This window comes from Caretta caretta, chromosome 10 (assembly GCF_965140235.1).
Source record: "Caretta caretta isolate rCarCar2 chromosome 10, rCarCar1.hap1, whole genome shotgun sequence".
In the NCBI taxonomy this organism is placed as follows: Eukaryota; Metazoa; Chordata; order Testudines; family Cheloniidae; genus Caretta; species Caretta caretta.
Window position 1 is genome coordinate 66,474,377 of NC_134215.1, and position 7,236 is coordinate 66,481,612.

A 7,236-nucleotide genomic window follows, 5' to 3' on the forward strand; every position below is an offset into this window, starting at 1 on the left:
CCATATCTCCAATAGTAAAGGTTCTGCAGGCCAAATTCTGTCCCAAGTGACATGCGTTCAAACCCTCAGGTATAATTGGCTGGAATTTAATAAACAATTACAATGACTATGCACTAAAAAGACTTGAACCCCCTCACAGTGGTGCTGGCTCTGCAGGGCTAACAGAAGAAGAAAGCTGTACAATATGATGGAATGCAGGTGGAGAAAAGTTCTGTTAAGTAAGTAGGTTCCATTTTCATAGTTAAGCATTTTTAAATTGTTCAGCAAAAGAGAGTGTTCTCAATCTTCTTGAATACTAAAAGCCACTTAGCTCAATTTAAACTTCTAAAATAAATGCATATAAAAACATGACTAGTTGAGACAAGACGATTTGACACCAGGTTCTTTAAATTAGTAATACAGCAAAAATACTGGTCAGACAGGCTCATCTGTTGCTTGGCCTTTCACAGCAGGTGCCACAGGGCACATCAGGCATTGCAACTGTAAATGGTTACAGGTGTGCTCACCTGTTATGGTGCTGTGGAACATATGTGGGATAGATATTCTCATTAGCCAACAGTGCATTCCTTTAAGACTTCTGTTTCTCTAACAGGTATATCGTTAATGGAAAAGTCTACTGACTCCAGAGGGAAAGACCATACATGGTGATGGACAGCTTGAGTTTATACTTAGAGCTTCACTCACTGTGACTCTTGCAGTCAAGGCTAACACCAATATGATAAGTATCTGCAACCCTTTCATTAAAAGGATCTAATTCTGAAGCATCTTTTAACTGGAACTGTTGTATCACATCTGACTCACTATCTAAAATCCATCAAAGTCTGGTGAAATTTTTACTTCCAATTCTATCTTTCATTTTGGGAAGTAATATTACTTCATTTTCATTCATTTGTAAAATGCTACTATGAAAACTAAAACTTTTAACAAGGATAATTGCAATTTGATACAAGATCCTTGTTTTTAAAAAAATCATACAAACATGTTGATTTATATGTTAAATATTGTTAATATAATGTTAAGGTTGCAAACCAAGTACTCGTAAGTCAGGAATGCTAGAATTTAGATTCCACCTTTTGTGCACTAAATGAGGCATAAACCCTATAGAAAAAAATGTGATTATGTAATTGAAGACTACCATAATTCATACTTATCAGAGGGCTGAATTAAGTTTACATGGACAACCTTAATTCAGGCATTTTCTAACTGTTGAGAACTTGAATTTGCAATCTTACTAACATTATTTTAACATTTTTTTTGGTATGCAATTTCCTACCTCTATTAAGAAAGAGTTGCACGGGGTTTTGTTTTCTAACAACCCCATCACATTATCATCAACAGGTTTTGAAGCCTGGACCTTCAGCATTGATCACTACTACTAGAGCTAAGAGACTAACAACAATGGAGGGCAGCAAGAGGAACCTGCCTTTAGAAGAGGATGAGTGGGACAATGAAACAGTGGGTCAATATGGAGGAGTGTGCTACTTCTTTAAGGAACAGACTGGAACCTGCAACCAGAACAGCTTGGCTGTGATCAAAGAGGTCTCCTGCCCAGCCCTGGGCTATTAAGCAGGAAGAGGAAGCTAAGCAGGAGAGAGAGAGTGTTAACAGCTATATTGGTTGCTGTGGTCTCTTTTTTTTCCAGACTTTAGGGAACTAGCCTGCCAAGCTTAGAGGGTTTGTTTGCTGACTCTAAGTTTAGGAGCTCTGAAGTGGGGGCCCTGAGGTAAGGGTCTAAAGAACCTTGTTAAGGCTGCTCTGTCCCTGAGATGTTCTTAAAGGGGATACATTTGTTTTGGTTTCCCCTTGTTTGGATCCTTTATAACTATATATTCCTGAATAGCTGCATTTTTACAGGCCTCCTAACCAAGGACAAAGGTTTGGTAGATTAAAAACAGCATGGCTGAGAGCTGGCTCTGCCCCTATAGAGATTTGGGTTCCAGTTGCTGCTTGTGTGACTGTTTAGTAATGCCTTTCTGAATAATGAGTGCTATGAAAAGTATAGCACTTATTAACAATAGTGAGACTTATACTCATGACCTTCTGGTTCCCAATCCAGTGTACCTTTCCCTTGGCTAAAGCAACAGCAGTCTGATGATCAGTTTTGTCTGTAAAACTTTTGGCACCTGAGAGACTAACAATTTTATTTAAGCATAAGCTTTTGTGGGCTACAGCCCACTTCATCAGATGCATAGAATGGAACATATAGTAAGAAGATATGTATGCATACAGAGAACATGAAAAGGTGGAAGGTGCCATACCAACTATAAGAGGCTAATTAATTAAGATGAGCTATTAGCAGCATGAGGGGGAAAAAAAACTTTTGTCTTGATAATCAAGATGACCCATTTCAGACAGTTGACAAGAAGGTGTGAGGATACTTAACATGGGGAAATAGATTCAATTTGTGTATTGACCCAGTCTCTATTCAAGCCCAAGTTAATGGTATCTAGATTGCAAATTCTAGTTCAGCAGTTTCTGGTTGAAGTCTGTTCTTGAAGCTTTTCTGATGCAAAATTGCCACCTTTAAGTCTGTTACTGAGTGACCAGAGAGGTTGATGTGTTCTCCTACTGGTTTTTGAATGTTATCATTCCTGATGTCAGATTTGTGTCCATTTATTCTTTTGCATAGAGACTGTCCGGTTTAGCCAATGTACATGGCAGAGGGGCATTGCTGGCATTTGTCTGTGTTGCAATCTAAAACTCAGGTCTGTGTGGCATGCTGAAGTGAGATGCTATGGGGCATGCTAAGTGATGATAGAATATTCAAGGATTTTAGTGGTCAGCTTCTAGCAAGTTCTATGGAGCAAAACATGGTGGGGTGGCAATTTTTGACATCTTATAATTTGTCTAAATATCAACAGATTTATTTTTTTCATAGGGAAAAATCCCTGACCCCAGGATTATCCTGCTGCCAAACTTCAAGTTCATGCAAACCATGAAGGTGCTGAAAATCTTTTAGGAAACCTAAATATAGGGATGGCTACTAATTGCCCTTAGAAGCTTTTATTTTTGATAGAACTGGGGTGTGGAGCGGGGAAGTGATTTAGAATAGAACAAACCAAAACTTTGAGATAAAACAGTACAGATTTAGGACCTGAGCCTGCAAACGCTTTATGGATTAAATTGCAGAATTATAGGTAAGGAGCAACATCTGTAGCTCACAAGTCATAAGATCTGACCCTGCATTTGGGGGTGGAAAGAGGGATTAACCTGTCAAGTCCTAATAATAGTTATAGAAGTTGTTAGAAAAATACTGTAATATAATAGCTTCCACAGTAGACAGTTTTCAACCAGGAAAGAAGAAATGTTTCTTGTGCTAAAGAGCACACAGTCTGTAAGGCACCTGAGGGGAACATAAAGGTAAATAGAATTGAATCACCGAACTTCTTGTAAAATTCAAAAGTTCTAGAGCTGCTACCTTCAGTCTTATCCAGCTTCTGGTTACCTTTGTGATTTATAAAGCCAGTTTTATACATGGGTAAAGTCCTGCTTTTTGCTGTGTTCAGGCTCTATCTTGCTTCCAATGGAGTCAGTGGCAAAACTTCCATTCTCTTCAATGGTGTAGGATCAAGCCTTTATTGTGCAAGAGGCAGGGGCGGGAAGGAGGGTATAATCATACAAATGGGTAGAATCTCTCCTCTGTGCATAAGAGTATACTGGGAGGAATGGCCTACCATGATGTTAGTCACAGCTTCGCCCCTGCCAAATTACTGGGAGAGCTGCACACGCACCAAGTTGGGTTTTAAGGTATTGTTTATTAGGTGGCCATCTTGGTCTGGGATAAGAACAAGGTGATCTCCATGTTGTGACAGGTTCTTGTTCCCCTACACTAAGCAAAAGGCGGGAAAGTAGAAAGAGCGGGAATCTGTTGTTGGTAAGCAACCAGTTCCTATAAAGGCAGATGAGGGGAGGGGCCAGGGGCTCTTGAGTCTTTGGCGGCTCAGCTGTCCAACGTGCTCTCTCTGTAGTGTGGTACCCCGTTTCACACTGGTTACTGGCCTGTAGTAGCCACTCTCTAAACAGAACTGTAGTTTTGGGGTTTGCTTTTCTTTTGGGAAGCAGACCTGCATGCGTGGACTCGGTCCAATTAGTTAGTTCAGACTTACAACCATAGAAGATGCAGCAAGGGATGGGGGCGGGGGTGGCCTGAGATAGGGTTACATACCTGTCTTCTACACCTGTGATCCACTGTTGGTGTCCATCGCTGACTTCGCTGATCCAGATTCTGCAGCCTCTCCATCAGCATCACCTGTAGAAGGACACCTTTGCCTTATTGAGTGTTTGTGCATGTGTGTGTTTCTATTCCAAATCTCCAGAGTCTTAATCCATCCTCCCTCCCCTTCCTTCGCTCTCCTTTAGTAAATAAAGTGTTGTTGTGAGTATACATTAACGTGGTGGTTTCTTTTGTTCCAGTTCTGATAGATGGACTTAAGGGGGGACCCAGTGGGAGGTATACTGTAAGGCTCTCCTAAGTCATCTTGTCAGATAGGCCCCCTAGAAATCCTTAAAATGAGCTTGATCCAATGCCCCCTGAAGTCAATAGAAGAATTACCATTGACTTTAACGAACATTAGATAAAGGCCCATGCTCTAATGAGGGTCTAGTCTCTTGGAAGAGGTATGAAGGAATGTAGGGAGTGATGAGCAAAGAAATACAAGAGTGATTGGTTCCTGTGATAGCATTAAGTTGAAGAGTGAGATTTTTTTGAAGTGTCCTGGAAGCCAGTGAAGTGAAGGAAAGATTGGGGAGATATGAATAGAGTACAGTGTAGATAGCATTACAAGTATCAAGGCACAAGTGCATGGCCCAAAGAGGGCCCAATTCTGCAATCTTTAATATTTCTTCATATGAGTAGTGCCATTTAGGACAGTGGGATTACTTCTGCAGGTAGATGCTATTCAGTGTGAATGTAAGGTTGCAAAGTTAAGACCTAAGAGAGACAATTGGGAAGGGAAATAAAAGATTTTTATCTTGGCTGCACTTAAATTAAGATTGGCTTTCATCCAAGAGGCGGGGAAGGCAAGACTGAATTATGAGGCATAGGCAAGAGAAAGCGCCATTACTACAGACTGTGAGTAGGAAAAAATGTCACTCAGCAGGAAAGTATATAGAGAAAAGTGTACAGGATTCAAAAAAGCACCCACTGCAAGAAGCTGGCCAGGATTGTCTTCCATTAAAGACAAACACGGTAAGTAGGAGAAGAAATACTGCAGTGCTGAGTCAAGAAAAACTACCTATACCAAGTTGATAAAGAGTAATCCAAAGTTCCAAAAGTAGCTGATAAGTCAAGAAAGACATGAAAAGAAAAGAGACCTTTGGATTTAACTGCAAGCCAATCATTAGCCCTTTTTAAAGGAATTATCTGAGTAAAATGACCTTAGCAAAGACTGAATTGGGAAGGATGAAAAATCTAAAAACTTGAGAACACACAGGATAAACTTAGTTTCTAGAAATGAACTGGAGAAAGGAAATTGGTTGGTAACTGGGACAGAAAGCAAGAACAAGAAAAGGATTTTTTGAAGCTAGTGGGAAGAATAGCCTTTTGGAAGCAGAAAAGATAGAGACTGAGAAAAGGTGGGTATTGATGAATCGTGATATAGAGTTAGATGAGATGCAGAATGCAGTTTTGCACTTGGTATAGGGCAGGACAAAAGGTCAGCGTCATGTCAGCTAAATATGACTAAACCTTGGTCCAAGCAGTCTTGGATCTTATTTAGCTGATGGAAAGCTGAATGTCATTTGCTCTTGTCTATACTGATCACTAAGGCCCCAATTCAGCACAGTATTTAAAATATGTGAAGGGAGCAATCCCACTGGCCCTTTCTTCACTAAGAAAAAGGTGTGATGTTAAAGTCCAAGTACTGACAAGGCAAATTGTAGCTTTAACACTCTATCTGGTAGAGGTTTCAGAGTAGCAGCCGTGTTAGTCTGTATTTGTAAAAAGAAAAGGAGTACTTGTGGCACCTTAGAGATTAACAAATTTATTTGAGCATAAGCTTTCGTGAGCTACAGCTCACTTCATCGGATGCATTCACCAGCAGGAGAGCGGGTGGGGGGGACCTTTTGCAGTGATGATCAAGGTGGGCCATTTCCAGCTGCTGGTAATAGCTCACCTTAAGTGATCACTCTCATTACAGTGTGTATGGTAACACCCATTGTTTCATGTTCTCTATGTATATAAATCTCCCCACTGTATTTTCCACTGAATGCATCCGATGAAGTGAGCTGTAGCTCACAAAAGCTTATGCTCAAATAAATTGGTTAGTCTCTAAGGTGCCACAAGTACTCCTTTTCTATCTGGTGGAGGTAAATCATGTTACCTTGATTAGCTAACACATCTTAAAACTATAACTGACTTGTCTCTGCTAGGATTTTAGCATATTAGATTTATTTGTAATGTATGTAAACTTTTTTTCCTAGTGTTGATGTGGCCATTGATTTCAAGGGACTACTCATGTGGTTAAGTGCTCTGCTGAATTGGGGCCTACGTCATGTTCAGTATCACATCAGTAAACTCATTTGTTCAGAACCATGTCCGAACAAGGTAAAATTTTATAGTGTAGATGAGGCTTAGGAGAGACATGAGGGCATAGAGTGGAGGGAACATGTATTAGGTCATGCCCTGGTAAATAAGAGACACTGTCAAGGGATTAAGCGTGAGAGAAGGATGGAGATTCATAACTACTTTTGCAAAATAACATGGGGGAAAAAAACCGTTTTTTGCCATATCTGATCTTTTCTTCTGGAAGGCAAAAACAAATAAGATTTAAAATTTAACTTGTCTTGTGTAAACTTGAAGAGTGAGGATCTGCAAAAGAATGTCATCAGGTCAGGTGAGAATTACAGGTGACAAGAGACGAAATGGAGAGCTGGAGGGAAAAACTTTGAGGTAACAGTTCTGTTGAAATCAAAAAGCTTTGTGAAACTGTGTTGATTTTTCCACAACTTTGTTTTGGTGAGAGAGAGAGAGTTCTAATGGTGGCAAAACTTCCTGACACTCCTGGAATGAAACATTTCAAATTTTCCCTTTGAAACAACTTTTTGTTTTGAAATCATTTATTTTTGCATTGTTTATAGTATGATGTAAAGTAGAAATCAAAACAACATTTCAGTGTTGTAAAAATGAAAACTTTAGATCAATCCAAAATAGTTCTCTTCCCCCCCCCCCCGAATTTTCTTTTGCAGAGCATTCAGACCAAAAACAAATATATGTGAAATCTCAGAATCCTCCATTAT